Source organism: Nematolebias whitei, chromosome 12 (genome assembly GCF_014905685.2).
Source record: "Nematolebias whitei isolate Nwh7 chromosome 12, NemWhi1, whole genome shotgun sequence".
In the NCBI taxonomy this organism is placed as follows: Eukaryota; Metazoa; Chordata; class Actinopteri; order Cyprinodontiformes; family Rivulidae; genus Nematolebias; species Nematolebias whitei.
Genome location: NC_056509.1, coordinates 38652992 through 38680194, shown reverse-complemented (window position 1 = coordinate 38680194; position 27203 = coordinate 38652992). Strand labels below are relative to the sequence as shown.

General features: G+C 37.8%; 1 protein-coding gene across 1 annotated transcript in view; it reads right to left on the bottom strand.

Annotated features, from left to right (window-relative positions):
• Window positions 1-27203, bottom strand: part of kcnk3a (potassium channel, subfamily K, member 3a) — a 67559-nt gene that overhangs the window by 3640 nt on the left and 36716 nt on the right. The window lies entirely within an intron of this gene.

Sequence of the window (27203 nt, the reverse complement as noted above, 5' to 3'; positions counted from 1 at the left end):
TGTATTTTCTATGGGTATTTCTATATGTATTTTCTATGGGTATTTCTTTATGTATTTTCCATGGGTATTTCTTTTACAATTTATACTTTTGTTGGATGTAACTGGGACCCTGGATAAACAATTTTGTTCCACCACATGTACCACATATGATGCGAATGACAATGAAGAAACCTTGACCTTGACCTTTTTAAGTCAATTGGTGGGTGACTTGGGTAGAAGGGGGGAAGGGAGGAGCTTCCTCTTAAATAGAGAGTTTGTTGTAGGGGACGATGTTGCTTTAAATCAGGGATGACCTTTCAGCTACATCTAAGATTATGATGTTATTCGACAGATGTGCAAAATACCATTGCTTAACCCAGTACCTGCAGTTTATCATATTCAGCTGCTTCACTGACCGTCTTCATCACATTTGGATAATGGAAGTGAAACCACCTTGTTTTGTTTACACCAGTCATGTAGTTTAGCTGGTTTAGCAGCTGGGTTTGAGCAAGGCATTTGGCTGATGTCCAGGTTGATACACCACCTAAAATGCAGTGCAAGCCACACCCCATAGCTGCTATGTCACCAGTAGATTTACGTCCCCTTCTTTTGGACTTTATAGTTTCATGTTCATCAGTGTGTTTCAGTGTTAATTTCTGTTAGTGGTTTCTCAGCTTTCCTGTTGATTGTTTCCCACAACCGCTGTCCCATAAACACCCGTCAGCCATCTGTAATCATCTCACCTGCTTTCATTGACCAATCATCCATGCCAGAAGATTTGTTTCTTGATTTTACTCAGTCTTTGTTAGACCTTTGCACGTATGTCATTGTCTTGGTTTTAAGTTCAGTCCTGAATTTTTATTACTCGCCTCATTGAGTTTTATTTATTTATTTTGTTATTGTTATAATTATTGGTTTATACCTGTCTGTCTGTCACTCTTGGGTTCTCACTAATCATCAGTGAGACACGAGGTGCCCTATAAGCTGCACTGTAAGTGCCACAGCTAGCTTCTGCCACCACTAGTTATGCTGCAATTAAACAAACAGTTCTATTTAAATAACCATCTAATGTGAAACGGAGGGTAACGCAATGATTTTTGAAAGCAATGACGTCAATTTTTGAGATGGACTATCTGGTCAGAATCAAACTCTTTTTGTCCAAATCGAGGTAATTCAAAGAGCTATCAACAACAGGTAAGATGTTTTTTGGTCATGTAGTGAGTCACGTGGGTACGTGTCACTAGTTGTAGTATGACAATATATCCCCGTTTATATGCATACTTTTTCACGTGTTCCTCATCTTTCTGACTGTGTAAGTCGTGCATTGAATTTTAACAAAAATGTAACGAGAGACGTTGTTTACCTTTGACCCATCAAAATGAATGGAGTCATTTATTTTCAGAATCAAAGTTTAACATCAAACATTTACATTAATTTGGCAAAATTATGAAAATAATAACAGACAGTTTCACAGAAAATGAGCATCGATCACTCGGCGGTGAACGAGGACTTTGCTTCAGATATTTCTAAAATATCTGTACTGGTTTTGTGAGAGAGAGAAGAGTTTAAGATGAAATGGAGATTTTCTTACAGAGAACTATGTGAGAGAATTAATATCTGTTGACCAGAACGTGCACGCTTCATCAGATCTCAGCTCGCCTCCGGTACACTTTAGTCGAAGAAGAGACCGTTACCTGGTGATGATAGATCAGCTCGATAGCGAATCCTCCAGACCTTTCAGCGTCTCCGTTGAGAGCTGCTGAAATCCTTAGATAGTCGTGCGTGGGTTGTTCAAACAGAAGTTATAATTCCAAACGTCTCTGACTCTCCTGAATTCTCGAATTCTCTTCCATTCACTTCACCATTCTCCATGAATTCCCCATGAATTCCCTTCAGAACTCCTTCAGAACTCCTTCAGAACTCAGTTGAGAACTTTTTGAGAACTTTTTGAGAACTAACTTGAACTGGGGAGTTGCCACATTTTAAATGGGTCGACTTCCGGTTCAATTTAGAGCTTTCTGATTCGTGGATGTACCAGAAAGAGGTGTGGTTTTTGACGTAAGGTATTATCAAAAGTCGAGGTCAGGGAATGAATTTGTTTTCAACATACAGAAAAGATTATTGCAGAATACCAGACTTTTTGGAGCCTCACTCTGTTGTATCTTTCCAAATAGTAAAACATGACATCCCTTTTTCAGTAAACATTTAGTTGACCGAAGCTTCAACTTTCACATACTTACGACTTGGCTCATTTCAGACAGAAAATCAAGAAATGCATATTCAGGTGATTTCTTCTTTGAATGAGGAATAAAAATCATTACTTACTGTTTATGTAAAATAAAAATGAGTAGTTCTTTTCAACCTGTAAGCATTGAGTGAAACTAACACAATTTGATTATCAAACATTTGTAAGACAGTAATGATTATAAAGAATTGTCTTTTCTGCTTGATTAATTCAAGAAAGAAAGTCATCAGATGGCTCAGACTTATTCAGATCAATGAAAATAACAGTCTCTGTCCATCTGGTAGATTTGAGGTCATCAGGGTCAGATAAGGGTCAGACCAGGTTCACTACAGTCATAACGTTTCTACTGAACCTCACTTTCGGAAGTAGCTATTCTTTAAACAGTGAACAGCAATGAAGGGCACCACTACTAAACTTTATTTTCTTATTGAAGCTAAAGGGGAAAATGCAAACTTATTTTTTTTTTTTTTTTTAACAGCACCAAATAACTGGTTTGGGAGTGCTACAAGAAAGTAAATACAAGCCAGATAGTTTAAGAACTTTCAAAAGGGCTGATTTGGCTGAACTAGCAAAATATACACACGACTGCAACAAACATGCGCAGCATATGTCAAATAATAGCAAGTTCCCTCCTTGCTGCTACCCCTAATTAAAAAACAGACTTTTCTGCTGATCGTACGAGCTGCTGTGTGTGACTCTTGCCAACTTTAAAGCTTAAAAAATATCATTTTCCGAGGACGAACATTATTACTTTATGACATGCTGCCAACACTTTGCAATCGAGAGATTTGATTTCAAGACTACAGCTCAGACTTGAAAAATGTTTTTTGTCCTCCAATTAATTTCACAGTTTATAATCTTCCCATCTTTGTTTTATAGCTGTGCAGAATGCAGCGCAGATTAACCCTCAGTCAGAGTAAATCAAACGCCTGATATCTTCTCAATCTGCTCAATTGGAAAATTGGCTTTTAGTTTTCGTCATTCTTTATTAAAAATGGCGGTTCAGAGGATAAACTCTTCCCTTTTGGGTTTCTGCCTCTAAAACTCTGTGCCGCCAACGACACATGCAGCTCCTGAAGCCTCCATTGCACTGATTAATTAATCTGGTTTAAAAACAGGCTTTGAAAATACATCAAAGAACGGCATAATGCTGCTCCGAGGGCTTTGGCTCTCTGTCACTCAATTAAATTTCCATTGATCACGAGGAACTATTTGTTTTCCCCAAACACGACGAGGAGCGTGACCCATTCATCAGGCACAGCAAGTTTTCAAGGAGGTGATGCATTCATTACTGTTATTTATTATTCATATCTGTCAGTAATTTGTTATAGCATCACAAAACATACATGACAGATTTGACATTATGAGTCTTGTCCAGAATAAATAAACAACAAAAGGTCTCTGCTGTGGACGACAGAGTCGCACCGTCTCTGCAACGTGAAGAGCATTGTCATAATACACACACTGGTGTGTGTGTGGGGGGGGGGGGGGGCAAGGTTTTGTTCAAAACACAAGAGCTTCTTTTTTTATTTACTTTTTTGGTTTGTCTTCCTCATTAATAAATTCAAGACTGAAAATTGCTGGCACGTTTTGATTTATGGAGCTTTAACTGACCCTTATTTATAATGAAGTGTAATAAAATTATTTTAGTAATATTTCAAAGAAATGTTTAGTTTAACATGCTCCTAAAATAGCCTGATGCATGCTCAGGCTCCTAAAATAGGTTTTATTGAGCAGAGGAAAACAACATATTTTTCTAAATTAAACTATATTGATCAAAAATATCACAACAAAGCAGATATACTTTTGGCTTTTGTCACGGTAGACTGACAGATATACAATTTTAGAAAAACAGAATATTAATATTAAATATTAAGATGACTATCTGTTTCAATTAAAGTTCTTAAGATTAAGACCAACTTAAATTAAGAAATTGAGTTATTACTGCTCTAGTCAAATATTTAAAAACAACTTTAAAATAATATAATAATTGTGTGTATATATATATATATATATATTATTTTTTGGCTAATGTCATTAAGCTGTGGTGGCCATCTTAAATAGAGGTGACTCCACATGTTAACTGGTTGTATATTTACATCTATTGATTAATTTCTGAATGCTTCATTCAGCTCTGTCCAGTGATTCATGACGTTTTGCTAACAGACACATTAAAGAAAACACATTTGAGCCTTTTTTAGTCGATAATGCAACATTTTCTTTAGTCTGTCTTTTTCTTCTGTCGTCACAACACTCTACACTTATTCATAATTGATCATGCGTTTTGGATTAATTTAATATACCACGCATCAAACATTCAAACATCTCACTGACAGCATCAACACAAACAGAAAATATAACAAAGAAATCAAATAGAGGTTTGTAAAGGGTTCCACTTATTATTGAGAAATTAGATTTGCTTTGATTTATTAATAACTTGGCGTATTAAAGAGTTTTAGCTTCACTCAGCTAAATGTTCTGATTGCGAATGAGCAGATTTCCTGAAAATAAATTTCACCACAACCTCGACATCGACCAGCTTCCATCTGCTGGCTTGGCACCTGTGGGCAGCTTCTCTGTCTACAGCGTTGCCAGAGGATAAACAAATTATGCTTAATTAATGTCACAATTAACTTCCTTCCAAAGTAGTAGAAAAAAAGGCTTCTGAGTTGTTTTTTTAAATATTCATACATCTCCTCTGTATGTTTCTTGTATACTATTTAAAGGTTTTGAACTTATTCAACTCAGAAACAACAAGAAACTAAAAATAAATGCACATTAGGACGGCACTCATATTTATCTGTTACTCTTAATTTCTAACAAGAAATACAAATAAAGCTCAAGATTATTCCACCATGGTATAAATAGGTTGTGGTCATTTTAAAGATTTTTGTTGCTCTCTTGTTCCTCTTGAATAAAAGCTGGAATTCCCTCTCAAATGTGCTTGAGTTGGAGTAAAACAGCATAAATTTCAGACAATCCATAATTTTTTTCTGCAAGTCTTTTCTGACTTTAATATAAATATAAAATATTTGGAAGTATACACCTGTGGTCAAAAGTTCTGAGAAAGACCGTATTGTTGAGGTGACGGTCCATGTCCCTAGAACTAGTCTGTCACCAGCCGCTCAGCCCATTGAATAGCCATTATCAACTGTTATCATCCCCACAGGTTGCATTCAGACTGTCCCTCCTGTACCTCCTAGTAGGTTTAAAGGTACATTCTTATCACTGATAATATGCAGCTTTGCTCACATGTGAAAGCGGAAGCTTTTTTTGTTGTTAGCTTTATTTAAAAACTTTATTTACAATCTACCTACTACTTTTAAGCTGGCTATCAAGGATTTACTTCAAATGAATTCCAGATTTAGTAGTCATACGGCTTTTATTTGGTATCTAAAAAGAACTCACTTGGATTCGTCGTTTTTTGTTTGTTTGATATGAGTGAAATTATGTTCAGTTCATATTCAGTACAGCAATATATATTTGTCTTGAACGTTTTTGAAGCAATATATAAAGTACTACAATTATGTTCAGATATAACCCTAACGCTAACCCTAACCTTTACAATCTGTGATAACAACTTACTGAGCCTACTAGGAGGTACAGTCTGATGGAAACCTTTGGAGATGATAAAAACTGATAATGTCCATTTAATGGGTGATAACTCAAAGCAGGTGCGGCTACCAGAAATTGGCATAGTAAGGGACCGTCCCTCACCTTCCACCCGGCATCCACAACACAAGTGGAGGTGGCTTCTAATTCTTTCTTTGGGTTTTGCCCAACGCAGCTCAAGGAGCCAAGGCTCGACTGCCAGATACTTGCCAGTGAGCCCTCCCAACCCGAGACCTGGCTCTAGGGAGGTGCCCCGGTTTCCCTTTTCCGGGTGAGGTTTGCTACATGCTTGATGGGTGTCGTGTTCACGAGTGACATTAGGATGGAGCGGGAAATGGATATTGTTGGATTTCATATTTTTATACCTTTTTATATTTCCCATCAAGCATTCAAATGTCATGTTATACAAAGTGTGTGCGTGCCTTTCTTCCAGGGTTGAACTATATTTATAGAAAATGTTTACTAATTCTAACTATTTTACCTTTACATATAATCTTATATTAGCTAATGATAATTTTACAAGTTCACATTTGATATATTACAAGCAATCAAATCATGCCAGATAGCAGACTGATTAACATAAATAAAGCTAGAACACATTTCTTTAATTTAGACTTAATATAGTTTGACTAAATAAAATCCCTCAGGTTCTCTCTTAATAATAACAATTAGCATTTAATCGTTTAATCATTGTTGAATACAGGGTCGGTTTAGGTGAGAGGACACAGGGTTAATCGTCACAGTAAGCTACAACAGAATGTTACTAGATGTGGGGGCAGGGTGACTTCAACTGAACTAAAACAAAAGTATAATAAGGGATCAATTAAGAACACGCAAACATGAGTTAGATAATAATTAATAGTTATTAATTATTCCTAGAAATAAACAACTTTAACTCAAATCATTTGGTATCACTAAGGTATAATCACGTTAAACTGAAACAGAGCTAAAACAAAGAACCGATTTCAGGGAGCCATAAATTTTTTATCTGTGGAATTTAGAAACTAACGTCCTTCAGGGGGCGGGCTAGATCAGTAACCATGGCAACCGAAGGGCTAAACCAATCAGAAAGCTAGCCTTCTCAAACTTTGATAAAAGCCGGAAATGACACACGCCCAGCGAGCATTTCCGGGGAAGACCAGACCGAGACGGTTCATTCTTTAATGCTCCAAATATATGCATATATTTTACCAATATAATTGTTTGTCTCTGAATACCTGTAACTCCTGTTTGTCAAATAAATCTTTTATACCGAGGGCAATGTCTCAGCTGTCTTGAACACGACGTGGTATCGGTCCACAACAATAGACAGGGCCTTGTCCTCCGTAATGAGGGTGTTACTTCAGTCAGTTGTGGTGAATAAAAAGCTGAGTCGAAAGGCAAAGCGCTCCATTTACTGACCTGTCGTTCTGATGTTCTGACCTTCACCTGTGGTCATTTGGTTTGAATCATGACCAACAAAACAAAGACCCTGTATACAAGCGGCCAAAATGGACTTCCTTTGCAGTGTGGCCGGGCTCGGCTTTAGAGATAAGGTGAGGAACTTTGGCATCTGGAGGGAGCTCGGAGTAGAGTTGCCGCTCCTCCACATGAAAGGAGTCGGTTGAGGTGGTTTGGGCATCTTATAGGATGCCGCCTGGATGCATCCCTTTAGTGATTTTCTGGGCACGACCCTGATAGGAGTCCCCGGGTAAGACCCAAAAGTTGCTGGAGGGATTGTGTATCTTTGTCTGGCCTGGGAACGCCTCGTCCACGAGCTGGAAGGGAGGGAGGTGTTTGGATTTCTCTCCAAGACCCGTTGCCTCCGTGACCTGACTATGGTTAAGTGGTGTAAGATAAAGATGGAGTATTCTTCAAAGTACTGCTCTTCATAAAATTAGCTGCTTCAGTGTTTATAGATTTTTTTGTTTATGTGGTATACTGATGTATAATTTCATGCATTTTATGAGTTTCAACAAGTTTATTAACAATTACATTACATTCAGTATTGGTGTTAGATTTTTTTTTTGTTTTCCAAGATCTCTGCAGTTAGTTCTGTCATGTGGCCAAATCCTGACTGATGCTCATTCTTTATTATCAATGCTTTAAATGTATTTGTCATCATTTGCAGTGATTTGTTCTTCCATTAACCACAAGTTTTTAATAGAATTAGAATCTAAGGGGGGTTCCTGGCTATAAATAAAAAGCTTTGATGTTTTGTTTTTTTCCCAGAACCACTTTTGTCTTCTGGTGCTCCATCAAGCTGGAAAAGGTGTTAGTCACAATCTGTTCTTGGATAGATGGAAAAAGTTGCTCTTGAAGGATGTTTATGCACTATTTTTTTATTTATTCATGACTGTGTTCTTGGATGAGCCTACTCCTTTGGCTGAGAAGCAACCCCCACACGTTTTGTCTCAGGATGCTTTGCTGTTGCCCTGACACAGGACTGATATCGGTGCTCATGTTTCCTTCTCTGGGCAATCTTTTCTCTTGAGGTCCCAAACAATCAGACAGGGGATTCATCAGAGAAAATGACCTTACCCCAGTCCTCAGCAGTCCAGTCCCTGGAACTTATGCAGAATACCACTCTGTCCCTCCTGCGTTTCTTGGAAAGAAATGGCTTCTTTGTTGACACCAGGCCATCCTTTAAAAGTCTTTGTCTCACTGCTCGCTTTGCTTGCAGATGCACTCACATCTGCCTGCAGCCATTCCTGAGCAACCTTTGTGTCAGTGGTGCCCTGATCCAAGAGGAGACGTGTTGGTGATTTCTTTCTCTGTTACTCCGAACTTCCACAACGACTGAACATTTTTCAATGAAGTTATTAATGATCAAGTAAAAGGTCGATTTAGGCGCAACCTCATTAGCAGCAATAATCGTGCCTGTGAACCCTTGTTGTACAAAGCCTTAATGACTTCATGTGTTTTCTTGCGCATAACCATGGTTACTAGAAGAAGAAAAAATGATTTGAAGCATCGCCTTCCTTTTAAAGCATCCAGTCTGCTGTCCAAACTCAACCGGCCCGACAAAGTGATTTCTAGCCTGGCCTTCATCAACTCTCACCTGTGTAATGAGAGGATCAATAAAATGATGGCAGCATGTCCTTTTATGGCTGTAATGCAGTGAAATTATTTTCTATCTTTTGCGCTGTTGGGGGGGGGGGGGGTTGAATTATTTTTCATGGTAAACATGGAGTTAATCTGATCACTTAACTCTATGTAACATGCTGAAGGATTTGCACATTGCCATCATACAAGCTTATGCAGATGATTGACTCTCAAAATATTTAGTTATTGGTGTACATCTGATGGGGTAATACAAACTAGAACGGTTTTTATTTACAGCTTGACTGTGAAGATCTGACTGTTCGTAACTCTATAAACAAATTCCTTCCAAAAAGCCGCGGTGTGCACAGAGGTGTTGCACACAAGCGCAGTATTCAACCTTATATGGCCACCCTAGTTCTTCAACATACAGGTGGCCTGAGGAGGAATCCCTCTACGACGTCATCCTTATCTGCATTTACGCCATCCCTAAAACGCTGCACACATTGGGGAATGTTCTGCTTAAGCCTGTAAGTAAACACTGATCGTGCCCTCTGATTAGTACAAGCTGTTCACTCTGGGTCTTCACAGCTTACTTTCATCTCCAGCTGCGTCCGGCCGAAGATAACTCCCAACAAATTGCAACTCTGGTCCACTTGGAAGCAGCGGGCCCTTTGCATTAAGATGTTACATTTAAAACACTGACCAGAATGAAGTGTTTCCCATGAACTACATCTTACTCCTTTCTTGCACTTGAACCCATAGAGTCTGCTATCATTTCTCATTCAGACACCTCAAACTCTGGACAACCCTGTGATTGTTTATGCAGCCCCTCAAACACAGCTCGGGCCTCCCGTCTCTCCCAGCGCTGCACCGTTTGGCTTTTGACCCACACGGCTTCATTGACAGCTGCTGTGTAGTGTCCAAGCGTGTAAAAAGCAGAGAATTCAAACTTCTATCCAATAAAAGATGATTTTCTATCCAAACTGTCATCTTTCCTTAACTTTAACTTTGAGTTTCAAACATAGCTGTTTACTAAATTCACCAAAAGCACCAACATTGTGTGTAATCTGATGTCTTTGTGTTGGGGATGGGTGACAGAGTGCTCAACCTGAACCGAACATTATCTTTAAAAATGGAAAACGTAACGAGGCTTCTTCATAAGTTCTTTGTGACAGATTTGTGGATTTAGTTTCTTTTTCTTCATGCTACTGTTCATGGGGTTTCTTTTTGAGAGAACTTAATGTTTTGATGGTGTCCAGTTTTCGTTCTTGTGCCTTCCTGTGTGTCCTTTTCACTCAGTTTGTTTCTTCAGTGAGTTGGCTCCGCCCATTCACACCTGTTCTATGTTGGTCATGCATTGCAGGTGTATCCACTCTACCTCATCAGCCCCAGACTTCTTAAACTCTTCCTTCTGTTTAATTAGAGAGTCTGACATTGTTTGTGCTTCATGCCATGTCTGATTCTCCTCCATATCGCCTCGTTTTATTTTCTTTTTTCTGCCACAGCAACCTTTTGATTTGTAGTCAAATTTTATGCTAGCTCCTTGTGTCAATTTGTATTTCTGGGTCTAATGTCTGTAAAATGTGGCAATCTTTAATTTTTTTTTTTTACAAATAAAAATAAAAAAGGTTTGTGGACTCAATCATCCAGGTAACAAAAAAAGGTTAAATCATATAATCTGGACCAGTTTCTTTTGTGTTTGTAATCCTAAAAATCATGTTTTCCCTAAACCTTTTATTTTTAATGATGTAAATTTGAGGTATCAAAATAAATAAATAAATAAATAAATAAATAAAAGCCTAAATGAAAATCTGCTTAACACTCAAGGTGTTGAGGGTAAGTGTCAGCTACCAAACTATACACTAGAGCAACAAAAGCACTTGGTCTCAACTGATGGTTTTTGTCATGGTTTGGACAGCGCCTCTCAGGTGATTATCAAGGTCACGTTGTTGAGAAAACATAGTAAACATAAAAAATGAGTAAATAGGACAGGACAGTTTTAAATACACTTGAAATTTTGACGTTATATGTAATAATTTGCTTATTGTACATTTTAAAGTGGTATTAGGTTCTCTGAAGTTAAAATGTACAAATTACTTGAACTCACTCACTCAAACTAAAATTGTAGCAATAAATAGCATTCTTAAGTGAGATCAATGTAGTGTATATAAACACTGATTGATGTTTTCTCATTCTCATTCATATAACAATGAAATTTAACACAAAAACTATCTTGTTTGGTCGGCAGCAGTAGCAATGTTTATGAGCTGTGATCAATACTATTTTGGAAAATGTTTACTCACAACATACTGATATATATATATATATATATATATATATATATATATATATATAGTGGTGGCGCAGAGGTTAGAGAAGGTGGACCTGTGATTGGAAGATCGCCGGTTCAACTCCCAATACCGACAACATCAAAATATGGGTGGGATAGGTGTAGCCCCCCCGCACCTGCCTCCACCCTCATTTGCCCCACTTTGTGCCCTTGAGCAAGGACTTTAACCCCCACCATCTGCTCTCCTGTGCGCCCTAGATAGCAGCTCTCTGCTCCACACAGAGGGCTGTGGTAGCTCGGTGGTCTGTGGCTGCATCAAAAAGGACATCCAGTGTAAAAATAATTGCCAAGTCTTTGAACGACTTAGTTTGCTGTGGTGACCTCTGAATAAGGGAGTAGCCGAAAGTAATACAAAAGAAAAAAATATATAAATGTATGTATAAGTATTAGTAATGAGATAAATATTTTAACATGAGAAAATTAAAAAGCAATACTTATTTCAATATAAATTTGATAAGGACTTCTGCACAGTAATGTGATCCTGTCAGCGGGCAGAACAAGCTCTCCAATCAAACGTTCATTTTATGCTTCAGCAGTTAACAACAAATCTGTCCGGTGAGAACAGAGACAGACCGAGACACACAGAGAGGGACATATTTATCTCAAAAAACAATCGGATGTTAATGCCAGAGGAGACAGCACGTTGACCAATCGTCTGTCTGGGTTCACTTTAACTCGGTTACCCCCGTGTGCGCTCCAAATCGGGCCTGGGAGCATGTGCTCTCATCCAGCACACAGCTGAGACCCGAACACAGCAGCGTCACAAGCCTTCCAACCACACCAACCAGGCGTTAGATCTGAGAGCTGCGACTAGCCTGCTGCTGCCTGGAGGCATCAGTCAATGTTTTACTTTTGTGTGGAAAAAAAAAAATACTATCAGGGACTTTTTCCACACGCACAACTTCCTTTTTAGGGGATGTGAGAGGAAACCTTGGCAGGCCACAATTTTCCATGAGGTCAGTAAGCAAGGCATTCCAAGAAGAGTGTGAGACCTTTGGAAGAGTTGCCTAATTAAATAAATCACATTTTTTTATGTACCTGATGAACAAATGATGTAAACTCATTGCTAAACTTCCAACTCTAATGAGGTTTTCATACACAGAGGAACGCAGAAGAAAGAAAAATGATTAGCAGGAACTAGAAATGACTAAATTAAAAAAAGATGCACAGATAAACTGAAAGCATTATAGTACATAAAAAAGAGCAAACACTTTTAGGACTGTAAACTTCATTTTGGTGGCAAAAGTTTAATTTGTGATTATTCTTAATGCAGGAACTGAGAGTTGGGATTTATTTTCAGGCTGTTAGGAGGTCGACTCAAATGACAGATGTTATCTGTTTCAAGTGCTCCATATGAGATATCTGCTGGAAAAGTATTTCTGTGTGGGCAGGAACAGAGGAAAAACTGGGAGGAGAAAAGAAGGTGTGAAATGAAACAGAAGTTTGACAGAAATGCACACGAGAGACAGACCCTTAACAAAAAGTAGTACATTTGAAGTTTATTTTTGCAAGTATACTTTAAGTATAAGTATATCAAGTATACTACGCACCATACTTGTAGTGTACTAGAAGTATACTGATTTAATACTTGTTTGGACTAAACTGGGACATTTTTATACTATTTTTAAGTATATCAAATAAAGTTTATAAAACGTAAACTTCAAGTACACTTCATCATTTTAGTGTAAAATAAGTATACTTGCAGTACACTTAAATAAACTACTTTTTGCTAAGGGCAGCATTCTCTGTGAAAAGATAGTGTGAAAGCTGAGTGCTGGAAACTGCTGAGATTTGTTAAATAAACCTAAACTGAGTTCACAAAGTTAAAAAAAATCACTACAAAAGCTAAAATTAACAAAGCAGTAGCCAAAATTAGGAAAACAGTAGTGAAAGCTAAAATTAGCATAAATAGTAGCTAAAAACTAAAATGAGTCAAAACAGAAGCTAAAAACTTTTGGATAAGTTGAATGATAATGTCCTGTTTTGATATATGAGTGGTTTAAATAAATATACTAAAGTAGGTATAGTCCAAAAAAAGGTTTGAGAGAAACCATAATCAGAAAAGCAGCTAGCAGCTGAGCTAGCAGTGATGCTGAGATGGGTACCACTTTACAATAAGGCTCCCTTTATAGATGGCTTATAAATAGTTTATAGCTAAGTGTATACAACTAAAGATACTTATAATGTAGTGATAAAGTACAATATTATATGCTAAAGAAATAGGTTTACAAATGCGTATTGTGCTTACAAGGTAGTAACTTAGTCTGAAATATTTAACTCTAGATGAAATATATGGATGAACAGATTTGGCTCACTATCTGGCAAGAAACTGGTCAATTTTGTCTCTTTCTCGCCCTTAATTAATGCATAATAAGCAGTTATTAATGATTTATTAAGTGTTTATAGATGAATTTAATAACATATCTATGTATCTATAAGGGGAGCCTTATTGTATCCTGAGTTGGCTACCTACTATGGGCTGCAAGACAGAAGAGTGTAATGTGGTGTCAGGAAGCCCACAGTGCAGGGGTGACTCCACTGGGGGGAGTTGAAGGTGGAGAAGCTGACTGAGGCGGCGCTCCTGTCAAACTATAGGTATCACGAGAAGCTCTACGCAGCCACTGAGAGATTACAGGTTTTTATTCCACAGACACGTCAACACATGTTTTAATTTCTCCTTCTTTTCAAGTGCAGACAATGCGTGCAGAGTCATTACAAATACATAAAACATGAACAACAAATAAAACCTCTAGTGCCCGAGAACTGTAGACACTGAATTAAAAGAGGTTTAAATTGCCCACAACTCTGCAACTGTTTTCTAGAAAAGATTTGCCAAACATATTTTTAGAACTGGGTCAAAAGTTCTACTTTCGGCTTTTCCCTCTTCAGCGCCACAGCGAGTCATCCTCCTCCATCTCTGTCCTCTGCATCCTCTGTCCTCACTCCAACTACCTCCTCAACTGTCCTCTCTAAATACATCCATGTATCTCCTCTTTGTCTTTTTTCCTGGCAGCTGCATTTCTAACCTCCTTCTGCCAATATACCCACTGTCCCTCCTCTGGACATGTCCAAACCATCTCAGTCTAATCCAACAATTTTCAGTCAGGTCGTCTGGACAGCTTCTTTTTTGTGTGTGTGCTGAAACGTTTCACCTTCCATCCAGAAGGCTTCATCAGTCAAGGAAGCACACAACATAAAACTGATTCTTCTCCCAAACAGCTTACTCCAAAGTGGAACAAACCAGTTATGCTGGTGCTAAGATGGAGTCTTTGGCACGTCCCCTCCTCCGGTGCCGGCCCTCTTCCTCATCGACAGTCATGTCAAACTGGTTCAAAACCAACAAAGTCCATGCTCAATAATCCAGGTATACAATCCAACAATTTTTAGTCAGGTCATCTGTTGGATTGTATACCTGGATTATTGAGCATGGACTTTGTTCATCTCAGTCTAACTTTATCTCCCACTTGTTCAACCTGCGCTGTACTTCTGATGATCTCATTCCTAATCTTATCCTTCCTCGTCACTTCTAAGGAGAACCTTAACATCTTCATTTCTGCTACATCCAGTTCTTTCTCCTGTCTTTTTGTCAATGTCTCTGTCTCCAGACCATACATTATAGCTGGTCTCACGACTGTCTTGTAAACTTTTCATTTGACCTCTTCTGACACCCCTTTGTCACAAATCACTCCTGAAACATTTCTCTATTCACTCCATCCTGCCTGGACTCTCTTTTTTTCATCTATTTACCATATTCCCTATTTTCCTGGACAGTTGGCCCTAAGTACTTGAAGTCCTGAACCGGTGTGACCTCTGCTCCTTGAAGTCTCACTGCTCCACCTGCCTCCCTCTCAATCACACAAAATGTCTATTTTTGGCTGTACCAGATGGGCTCGGCAGGACGGTTAAGTCATGGGTGAGTGAGTTCATAAAAGGTCCTAGATGCTGGACATGACATGCAGAACGCAGGTAAGTTATCCTGTACTTTAATGAATAAAAACATGACTCTGTCACAGCAGAGGAGTCCACAAACCAAAACAAAGAGCTGAAAATGTCAAGTACAATTTAAAAACACACTGGAACATGGTCCTGAACAGCAGAAAAAAAAAACCAGGAGTTTGGGTTAACGAGTAAAACAATCAAGTGAGTCAGGAGAAAGGAATGCAATACAGACTGTAACAAATCCAAAACCTAACATGAAAGAAAAATGTTTGCATTATTGTAGGCAGGACTCAGACAGTATTGCAGGACGTTTTTGTATAACAAGAACATTTACGAGAGCATGTTTGCATCCAGGATGTTTTAGACATAAGGGCAAAGTTTTGAGGTGCATTTTCTGAGTCTGAAAACAAAACAACCTGTTCAGACACCATGTAAAGAATATGCTCTTGATCATAGATGTCATCATACCTCCATACAGTAGTGTCAGTAGAGTCACTCCATGTTAACCTGACAAAATGTGGGATGAACGTCTGATGATGGTAAAAATGTTAAGTTTGAGCTGAATTAGAATGTTGGTTGGAAAGCATTTGTCTTTAGAGTAAGTAGACAGGAATTGGGCCAAGCATAAATGTGAACATCCATCCATTATCTTTTATCTGCTTCTTCCTTTTTGTATCGCGGGGGTCACTGGTGCCCATGTCCAACAGTCACTATGTGTGAAAGGAAGGGGACACCCTGGACAGGTCTCCAGTCCAGCACAGGGACACAGAGACAAACAATCATTCACTCTCTCACTCACATTGGGACAATCCAGAGTTACCAATCAGCCTAACATGCATGTTTTTGGTCTGTGGGAGGAATCCGAAGAAAACCCAAGCGTGCACAGAGAGAACATGCAAACTCCACACAGAAAGGTGCCAGGCTGGGATTTGAACTGGCGACCTTCTCACTGAGAAGCGACAGCTCGATCAACTGAGCCAAAAGCGAAGATGATTATTAAAGTTTACCCACGATTCAGTTTTTGATTGGTTCATAGAGGCCGTATATGATGCTTGTCATATAATAAAGAGACAGCTGGACTGTAAAGCAAATGACACGGTGTCATTCCTGACAAACTGTGGCTCTGTTTGCTCCGCTTTATGAGAAGCTGTCTCGTCGTTGTGAAATAAAAGAAAACACTAGAAGCTGGTTCTTGAGCATGGATTTGATTTCTGTTGGAGGCTGTTTTCTCCAACTTAATTTAACGTATTCTTGAATTATTGTTTTTTTCTCTTCACTTTCGGCTGGACGGCTGTGGCTGAGTGGTTAGAGCAGTCGTCCTCCAATGTAATAGCTGGTTTTCGATTCCACCAGCAGTCACATGCCGAAGTGTCCCTGGGCAAGACACTGAACTCCTCACGGCCTCCGATGTGTGTCCCATCAGTGTATGAATGTGATAACGCACTGATTATTTTTTGTATAGATCTACTAGAGTGCTGTATGAATGGGTAAATGAGGCACAGATTGTTGTAAAGTGCATTGAGTATCTTGATAAGATAGAAAAGCCTATATAAGAACAGTCCATTCACCATTTTTACTATTACTTTCACTCGCTGTCACTTTCCACTCCGTGTTCTGTTTGTGAACCATCACTTACTCCGAGGGTTTTATTTCACAGCTATATGCAGCTGCCACTTTCACCTGATTCCACTAATACGTGTCTCGACCCCATTCAGCTGCTCTCAGAGAGCAGGTGCCACCCTAAACTGACCTAGGCTGAATAAAAGGCGATGGTGATGAGATCCTTTTGTCGGGCACGTAAAGCAGAGATCAGTTTACACGTCAGTTGAAAAATGATATGACAAAATAAAAGTCCTGGGTTAATTGAAAACACAATTACCCTAAGGCCTGGGGTAAGCATTTGTGCTTATTTAAGATATTTAATATATTTAATTAGTGAGCTGTTAATTATATGTTCTTCTCTTATTGCTTTTAAAACATACAGCAAATAAATAGTGGGGAAAAATTTGCAGACTAAAATAAAATCTGTGTGTTTTGGTCCAAATAGTTAATAATGTCAAAGTTTGCACAAACGGTGCTTCTGATATTTTTTATTTATTTGTTTTTATTTTTGTCCCTTTATTTATTCTAATTCTCAAAGTGTTTCGAAACAGAATAATGCTCTCTAATCTGTCTGCTGGCTGTGAGTAACCCGTATCTTCGCTGCAGCTATCAAAGGGAATGTGTTTTTGTGCACGCAGCTGAAATGTCAGCAGCCAAAATGTCAACACCTAAATAAGCCGGTAACTCCCCAGCTTAAATAAAGTCTGTTTGTGTTTGATTATTAAACTGCATGTCCACCATCTTGTTCTTATGTGTGGTTTAAACTCAAAACAAGTGGAAGCACCGACGCTTCCAGAATAAATCAGGAAAAATAATACAAGAAAATATGTTTATGCTTACCATAGAGAATAACATAGCATGTAAGGTTCATGCACATGAATCTAGCATTAAAGTGAAGAAATAACATTTGTATTGTTGGATTCAAGACCCTCTTCTTCACATCTAAAGCATCCGATCATGTGTTTTTTTACACGTCTAACCCTATGAGAAATAGTGAGGGATGTTTTTCCGCAACAAATTCAGCTAAATCAGCATCCATGCTCCTCTGACACAACCCTTCTGTAGACACGGTCGGCCGTCAGCATCCTGGATGACCCGTCTGACTTGGCTCAGATATCATGTGGTACTTCAGTTAGCAGGAGACTAATGCTGGCACCTGGTTTAACGACGAGAGTCAATTAAAGCTGGTCATGGATCTCATTAAGGTGTTGTTCGAATCCATAACTGCATTACGTTTCTGTTTTTAACCGTTTTTCTCTTCTGATTGTGATTCTCTGGCTCCAAAATGATAAATGAAAAAAAAAAATAAAAAAAATAATAAAAGTCATGTTGTTCTCATCATACATTGAGTGTTTACATGGAAATATGGAAAAAGCTGAGAAAATTCAAATTAAACTAATAAACTATAATAAACAAAAACTATCATGTGGACAAAAAGTCTTAGAGAACATTCAACAACTGATTAGATGATTATGGCATAAAAGGTGGACAATTGTGTATTTTTCTGTGTGTGCTTGTTTGTCAGTTTGTTAGCAAAATATCTTGTGAACTTAAAAAAAAACCTCTCATAAAGTAATAATTTTATGTACATCTACAGCTGATTAACTTTCATATTCAGTGAGAATAAAGATGGCTACCACAGCTATCTGAACTTATCAAAACAAAAAGATGTCTGTAAACTGGTCAATTTAACAGATATTTAGCTAAAATTATGTGTGGTAGTAGCTGACAGTCATCCCCAACACATACTCCAAGCACAAACTGGTCGTTTTAAGTTATTGTCTATAACTTTGGCATGCAAGGCTGTGGGTGACATGCTGTCCTTACAGGAACTCTAATTTCAAAAGTCAATGACGTGTTTTAATTTCCTCTTTTGTCTAGAATCGATTGCTATCACAGAGACCTCAAAGCTGTTATCTGTTAAGACTTTTACAACTCATACATTCTGAGCAAATCTGGACAAACGTATAAGCATTCCACCGACAGGGAAATTAACTTTGTAAAAAGCGTTAGAGCATGCCTCCTTGTCACCTTGGTTAGATAACCGTTGCCTTCAGCTGTCCATATGGCTCAAGCAGACGGAGAAGGAGCTCCTCCTGCACTAATTCTGGATGCTCACCCTGTCCAGATCTTAAAGTGAGGCATGGAAGAAAAAACATCGGAGGTTTTCAATTTGACCTATTTGAAAAGTTGGATGAATAATTGGTTTCTGCTATATTTTGTGCTAAAACAGTTCATTGGCGGAGGCACGGTGGTGAAGCGGTAGGGCTGTTGCCTCTCAGCAAGAAGGTCATCAGATCAAATCCCGACCAGGGGCCTTTCTGTGTGGAGTTTGCATGTTCTCCCTGTGCATGAGTAGGTTTTCTCCAGATACTCCAGTTTCCTCCCACAGACCCAAAACATGCATGTTGAGAGTGAATAGTTGTTTGTCTTGTTTGTCTTTATGTGTCCCTGTGATGGACTGGAGACCTGTCCAGGGTGTCCCCCACCTCTCTTACAGTGATAGCTGGACACAGGCACCAGAGAACCCTGCAACCCCAAAAGGAAGAAGGGGTGAAAATGATGGATGGATGGGTGGGTGGATGAAACAGTTCATTGGCTTGTATTTCTTTATAAAACATGTTTGTAATATTTCCAATGCATTCCCAAAGAGTCCCCAGCTTGTAATTATGACATAGAGAATAAAAACATTGACATAAAGAGAACGTTATGTTAATAAAAGGTTAATTCTGTTCTACAACTCAACTTGTGGAACCACTAGATTAGTTAGACATTTTCCTCCTAAGAGTAGGTTGTCCAAAGGCATGCATCACATCATCATCACAGGCAGGTATGGCTTGCAAATTATTTGGTCGTTATACTTTAGGGAAGTCCTTTTCTTCTTTTAATTCAACAAGTATTGTACCACAGCTAATCGATATAGTTAAAAATGGCTATGACTCATGTGGTAAAGCTGAGAGTCAAGTCCAGCCTGAAATGCAGTGAGTGATATGCGTTCTCTGAGTGCTGGGCCTTTAAATTAACTTGTGTTAAATTCTTACCATAAATAAGTCTCAAACTTAACCAAAGCAAAAACGAAATTCTTCTCTTTAACAACAAACTATCCTTGTCTTCAAAATCTTTTAAACAAACAAACCAAAGCCAAACCAGCCCTGGGGATGTATAAAAACACGTAAAACTGTGTTCCCCCAGACTGCATCGAGAAACGACATTTTTGAATGTAATTTAAAACTGCATGCCAAATATGTACCAACTGAAGCCAAGAACATTCCTAAAACAGTAAAACGTCCAATTTTACATCAATAGATTTTTACTCAAATTGTTTTTGTATAGCACAGATTTTTTAACCTCCTTATAATTTTAAAAACAAGTCCATGTATGTCCTTCTTCTTCCTCACTACATAATGCACTGCTTGATGCATGTCTTATGATGACTTACACAGTCAGTTTTTAACAAGGTGTTGCAGAGTATTTGCAGAAATACTTTAAAAGCATCACTCATCAATCAAATTAGCTGCATCTTTAGGTTCAGGTTAGGTTTATTTGTCAAATGCAAAATCAACACAAGGTCAACAATGCAAGGGAATGCTTAGGACACGAAGAACCGTCTCAACTCATCAAAAAATAAAAAATAAATAAATAAACCAACAAGAAATACCAAAGCATGCAGCAAAAATACTAAAAACATACTGAAAATACTACTAAAACACTAAAAACATACTCAAATATTACTAAAACATTAAAAACATACTAAAAATACTACTAAACCACTAAAAACATACTTAAAATACTACAAAGTACTAAAAAAAATACTAAAATACTACTAAAACACTAAAAACATACTAAAAATACTACTAAAGCACTAAACACATACTAAAATACTTATAAAACACTAAAAACATACTAAAAATACTACTAAAACACTAAAACATACTAAAAATAATACTAAAACACTAAAAACATACTCAAATATTACTAAAACATTAAAAACATACTAAAAATACCACTAAACCACTAAAAACATACTTAAAATACTACAAAGTACTAAAAAAATGACTAAAATACTACTAAAACCCTAAAAATATACTAAAAATACTACTAAAACACTAAAAACATACTAAAATACTTCTAAAACACTAAAACATACTAAAAATACTACTAAAACACTAAAACATACTAAAAATACTACTAAATCACTAAAAACATACTAAAATACTACTAAAACACTAAAAACATACTAAAATACTACTAAAACACTAAAAACATAATAAAATACTACTAAAACACTAAAAACAAACTAAAAATACTACTAAAACATACTAAAAATACTACTAAAACACTAAAACATACTAAAAATACTACTAAAACACTAAAAACATACTAAAAATACTACTAAAACACTAAAAACATGCCAAAGATACTACTAAAATACTAAAAAAACGTCCAAAAAACCTAATAATATACCAAAAGAAAACAAGGGGCCAAAGCTGAAATAAAGGTTGACTGAATGAATGAATGAAAAAGAAATACATGTACGGTGTGATCCAGTTAGCTAACTATTATGTCTAGTGTGCCGTGTTCTGCCATCCCCACACATGCATGTGGACCAGGAGCAGACACATCACTCCTGACAGCTTAGATATTATGTTGATCCCCCTAAAAACAATCAGGTTTGCAGCGTTTTGATTTAAGAGCAGGTTTCTTGCAGAAGGAGGCATTGGATACTCATGAACCTATTTGCAGCCCTGAGGGGTAAACACACCTACACCTATTAATGTTGTTATTATTCTCATTACCTCCTGGTGTGTGACAGTCCACTGAGCGATTGGGCAGATGCGGGCAACAAATTTGGAAACCAAATTCACCAGTCAAGCTTCGGTCGCTCGGTGCTGTCGAGCTGAATCACTCGTGTGACTGAATCCGTGTTCGAGTGCCGAACACACCACCAGGTAACCAAAGTATTCAACACACAGTCCGGCACTCGGTACAGAGAAGGGGGAGGTGTCAGGAGTGTGTTAGTCTTGAGAAAAACCTTAAAACTGTCTATATATATATATATTTTTTTTTGTGATAAATGTTATAACTTCACACCCTCTCACCTTGGTGTTCAGGCGCCTCACTCAGCATACGATGTGGAAAGCTTGCTTTCTGTCTGTCTTTCATTTTCTTTTTCTTTTTTTTTTTCCACATGAGGCAAATAAAAAATAAGTCCACTGTTCTTGGATGGAGACAGTTTGCTGGTTTGGGAAAATTAACTCTCAACTAGCTGACATTTTTACCTCCATTTTAAATTCCAATGCTCTAGTTAAAGGTGCCAACACATAAGAATTAAAGCAACTTTATTACAACTGTGCAAACATTTTTTGTCATGCAACTTTGAGGTAAAACTTTCAAATTTCACATCAAAACAAAAAGATTGATTGTGGGTAGTGTACTTTGAGTTTTGGTATTGGTATGTCATAAAATGTGGGGTCAAAAATTAAATTTACAATAAAAAATACAGAGTTTGTCGAACCAGATGAGAAAACCCAGCTGTGTCTGGAGCTCGGCAGCTCAGGCATTCTTCACCATAGAAACATCAAAGTTTAAATGTGTCACGGAAAGTTAAACTTTACGTGTCTGAACTGGCATTTGGAAAACTTTAAATGTTTTTACACAATCACAGTTTGAGTTTTGTGATTATTGGAAAATTTTTCCATAAATTCAACAACAGGTAATTCAAGATGCTTTGAAAAATCTTAAAAAAATGAAAATCCTTTTAACACAAAACAATTAATTTCCACACATTTTGTGGCGCATAAACAAAGTGCATGCCAAAATGGAAGTAGCTTTGTCTTTTTTTTTACTAAAGTGTGTCTCACTGCTATGATGACTGATGGTTTTCTATCCAGTTACCCTAAAATATGAAGTGCTCAACAAGCTTTCATCATCAAAGTTCATGCTCTATAATCCAGATAAAAAAAATCCAACAAAGTTAAGTCAGGTCCTCTGATGGTTTCTTTTTGTTGAAATGTTTCGTCTTTCATCCAAAGGACTTCATCAGTCCGAGGAGCCACAACAAACTTAGTCCCACAAGCAGCACACTCACATAGTTGGCCAACTATTTTGCTGGTGATAAGATGGTTTCTGGAGTCTACCCTCTCCCCCGTCGACTCCTCTGAGGCAGCCATAGCCAAAATGGTTCAAAACATCAATGTTCATGCTCAATCATCCAATAATAATAAAATCAAACTGGTTGGCTAACTATACGAGTGTGCTGCTTGTGGAATGGAGTTTGTTTGAGGCTCCTTGGACTGATGAAGTCCTTTGGATGAAGGACGAAACGTTTCAACACAAAGAAACTGTCCAGAGGACCTGAAACCTTGTTGGAAGCTCTCAACTATTTCACTTATTCTGATTTGAACTAAAGGTATTGTCTATAAACAGGAAGTGAATGGTCTTTAAAACTTATCATATCTCCTACATAAAACACCGTAGAAACATTTTTTAAAATCACGTGATCATCAGTTTCTTTCTGCTGCTCACAGTTGTAGTTGATGCATGGCGATTCTTTATTTGAGGCTTAATTTCCAGTCTGTTTCTGTCTGCCTCTTAGTTGCTTGGTAGTCAGGGAGTGAGAGACACATTTTTAGTTGCCAACGTGACCCTAATGAGTCACTGGCAGCAGCTTAAACATTTCTAATGATCTCAGTTCTCCTTGCACTTATTCTACAGTTTATTTATCAAACTGTAAATGTTTGAAGGTGAAATTTCATGGTCAAGGTCAAATTTCAAGGTCAAGGTCAAAATTCTGCTTCATTGGCATCCTTTAAAAACATTATTCAAATATGTTTAATTTCACCATATTTTTCATGATTTCTGGAATTTACAGACTATTTTTTGCACATATTGTGCAGCTCTAATGTTTAACCGTCATGACTATGTGCAGATGCTCTTTTTATTTAAAAGAGGTAAAGAGTTCAGGCGCCACAGCACAAATCAGTATTCAGGCATTTCTTTAAGAAATAATCCAGTCTGCAGCTGTGTGCAGCCTTTACCACTGTGTCCCTCGAGTATCATTGCAGAAAGCTGTTGACGTGCTTTGGTTTGTGCCATCATCCACCTTCCTGTATAATTTGCTTAAACACATTTCAAGTACCTTGAAGCCGCAGAGATTTTTTAAATTAAATGCTGCTGGGATGAAGAAGCTGAAGGAGCAACATTTGTTTTGTAATTTATGATCAACTTGGCAAAAGCTCTTTATTTTACTGCACAGAGAAGGAGTTTAATTTGTGACCTGAGAGTTAAAGAGGTCAGTTTTCACTAATGAAATCAATAGAATCAAATGTTTAAATCAGAGCAAACCTCGGGAAATTAATACAATATCTAGTTTTAAAGGCAAATCAATGAAAGATCCTCTTAGTCTAATCTGTCTGCAAGGTGAATTACGAAACAAAGACAAAAATTAAAAACTAGCGTTTCTGACATGCATGCCAAGGTTTGCAAGAAGTATCCTGTGCAATCTGTCAGCTCTGTATATGTTGGAAACAACCTTCAGCTACAACAAAAACAAAAATCTGTTTTTAAGTCAGTATATGTAAAATCTGACTTAAAGCCATTTCTGTGTTTGTCATGTTCATTTAGCTAAAGTGGCCATTTTGAATTTGGTTGACACCACAAGTGAATCAGTTGTAGATGTACATCCAGTGATTGCTCTCTCAGAGTTTCATTAGAATTTATCTAGTGATTCGTTTGATATTTTGCTAACAGACAAACAAGGTTGGCTCAAACATTTAATGCCATGGTTTATTCTTTTAATGCCACAATTTAAGCATTTCATCTTTAATCTGTAAAACATAATCACACTTTTTTTTATGGCAGTGAACTTAATGTAAATATAAAAATAACAACGGTTTTGGACGGTTTCACTGAGACTATGAAAGTTTGTTAGAATTGAGGACTGAACTTTAAAAAAAGAAAAATTAAAACACTGAAAAAAAATCCACTTTAGAGGAGATATTGAGTTAATAATAGATCGGGAAACTATTTTAAATTGGCCTGTAATTGTTTTCTGATTAAAAAGTAATTGTACTTTAGGAGCTGTAATGAAAGTTTATTAGTTTTCAACAGCGGAAGGTGAACTCAGTGGTGCAATTATTATTTTCAGAAGTAGCTGAGAGAAATGAAATGGTCAAAACAGGCACAAAAATCAGACGTGATGCAAGAATTCTGTTTTCTCTATTACACACAAAAAATTATTTTATCAATGCAGGAAAGTAAAAATGGTACAATGTAAAAAGAATAGCGACTGAATCTTCCCCCAGTGACTCTTCAGAACATCATCAGTCGTGAAAAACAAAGAAGCCAGGCTTTTCCATCAAACATTGCTCCCTGAGCCACATCCCAACTGTCTGCACAAGTTTCCAATTCCTTTCCTTTTCAGGTCACGAGAAGAGAAACAGTGAAGCAAAGATGGTGAAGAGACAGCCCCTTCAGAGCTTAGACTCTTTACCAAGCTTTCGTTTTTATTACATAAAAGATGTTCCAATGTGACTTAGTAAATTTGGCTACAATAAGGGCTGATTCAGATCATGATTGGAGGTTCTGATGAGACATAAAACTCTGAAGATATAGATAAGCGTCATATCATCTACATAAGTGAATATGTCCAAAATTTTTTGGGATTGTACTCCTGCTAAGGATAACTTATTTTCTCCAGTCTGAAATCACTCTGACTACCGGCCGCTGTCAGCAGACACAAACCTCTCATTAGTACCGTACTTTCCACCGTATAAGTCGCATCAGTCCAAATATGTCTACTGAAGTGGAGGAAAAAAAAAAACATAAATACATCACTTTGCTGTATAAGTCGTATCTCTTATGCATCACTGCTGATGCGTCGCATTTGTTATGCGCCACCACTGACCACCTGGAAACGTGGGCCGGTGTTGTGACAAAAATCGAATGGATGCCAAATGGTGGCAGCGGGATCGTGTGCGGGAGGACTTTAACAGGAATTTAACAAGATTAACACTTAAAAACAATTATTTGTTTGCTCGACATTATAATAAAGATGTGTCTCAGTTGCACTTTTCCTTAATAAATGCACTTTAACTGTCAAATCAGCTGCATTTAGCCATGGTAGCGCGGCTAAATGCAGCTGATTTCCTGTTTGCTCCAGGAATTCTGGAGCAAGACGAAGGTGGCTTTGTATGGCAAGCCAAGTGTCTCATTAATAGCCATTAATCTGAATAATGAGACACTTGGATTGCCATATTACATGAGCACCGTCTAGCAGCTGCAAATGGTAGTGTTCAATATTTTCCATGTCAGGATGAATGAAATCATCAGATCTTGGTAGAAAAAATTGTGTTATAAATATGGGGAAAAAACATAAATAAGCCGCTTTGCTGTATAAGTTGCAGGGCATACAAGTTCATGCAAAAAGGTGTGACTTATATGGCAAAAACTACGGTAGTCAATAAAACTTAAGAAACAAAAATTATGTTTGACTACATGGTCTTGTCCACACCACTGCAGGCATTTTTAAACAACATAGATGTTCTGCTGCGTTTGAGCTTCCCATCCACACTAACAAAGAACAGAGATTAAAAAAAAAAAAAAAAAAACACTTTCCAAGACAGAGATTTCTTTAAAAACCTGAATTTTTAGGTTTCTGGTAAATTAATGACGACGGGACATATGGAGCTTTTTAGAAATTATACTAAAAGCCTGAATATCTGAAGCAGTCTGGTAAAAATCTCAGGATGGTTTTAGACTCTGACTTCAAGTTTGACAAACAAATCAACTCTGTTCTGCAGAAAAGCTTCTTCCAACTCAGACAGGTAGCTAAGCTCAAGCCAGTGTTGTCCAGACCCGACCTTGAGAAACTAGTCCACGCCTTTGTCACGACCCGATTGGACTATTGCAATGCACTCTATGCTGGGATCAGCCAGGCCTCCATCTCACGTCTTCAACTCGTCCAGAATGCTGCTGCTCGGCTTTTAACCGGAACTCGTAGGTCTGAACATATTACTCCCGTTCTGTCCTCCCTTCACTGGCTCCCTGTTCGTACGGGGATAGTCTTTAAAATTCTTCTGTTGACCTTCAAATGCTTAAATGGCCTCGCATCCCTTTACCTCTCTGAGCTTCTGGAACCTTACGTTCCCTCTCGGGCCCTGAGATCATCCGATCAGCTGCTTTTGGCTGTTCCAAAAACAAGACTGAAGCTCAGAGGAGATCGAGCTTTTTCAATCATGGGCCCCAAACTCTGGAACAACCTGCCCCCCAACATCAGGCAGGCCACCTCCCTTCCTCACTTCAAATCCCTGCTTAAAACACACCTGTTCTCTCAGGCATTTCATACAGTGTACATTGATCTAGTGTTTTTTTAATCTGTGACCCTGTGTTTTAAATGCTTTTTATTAATTCTTCAGTTATTATTATTAGTGTATTGTGTATATATATATATAT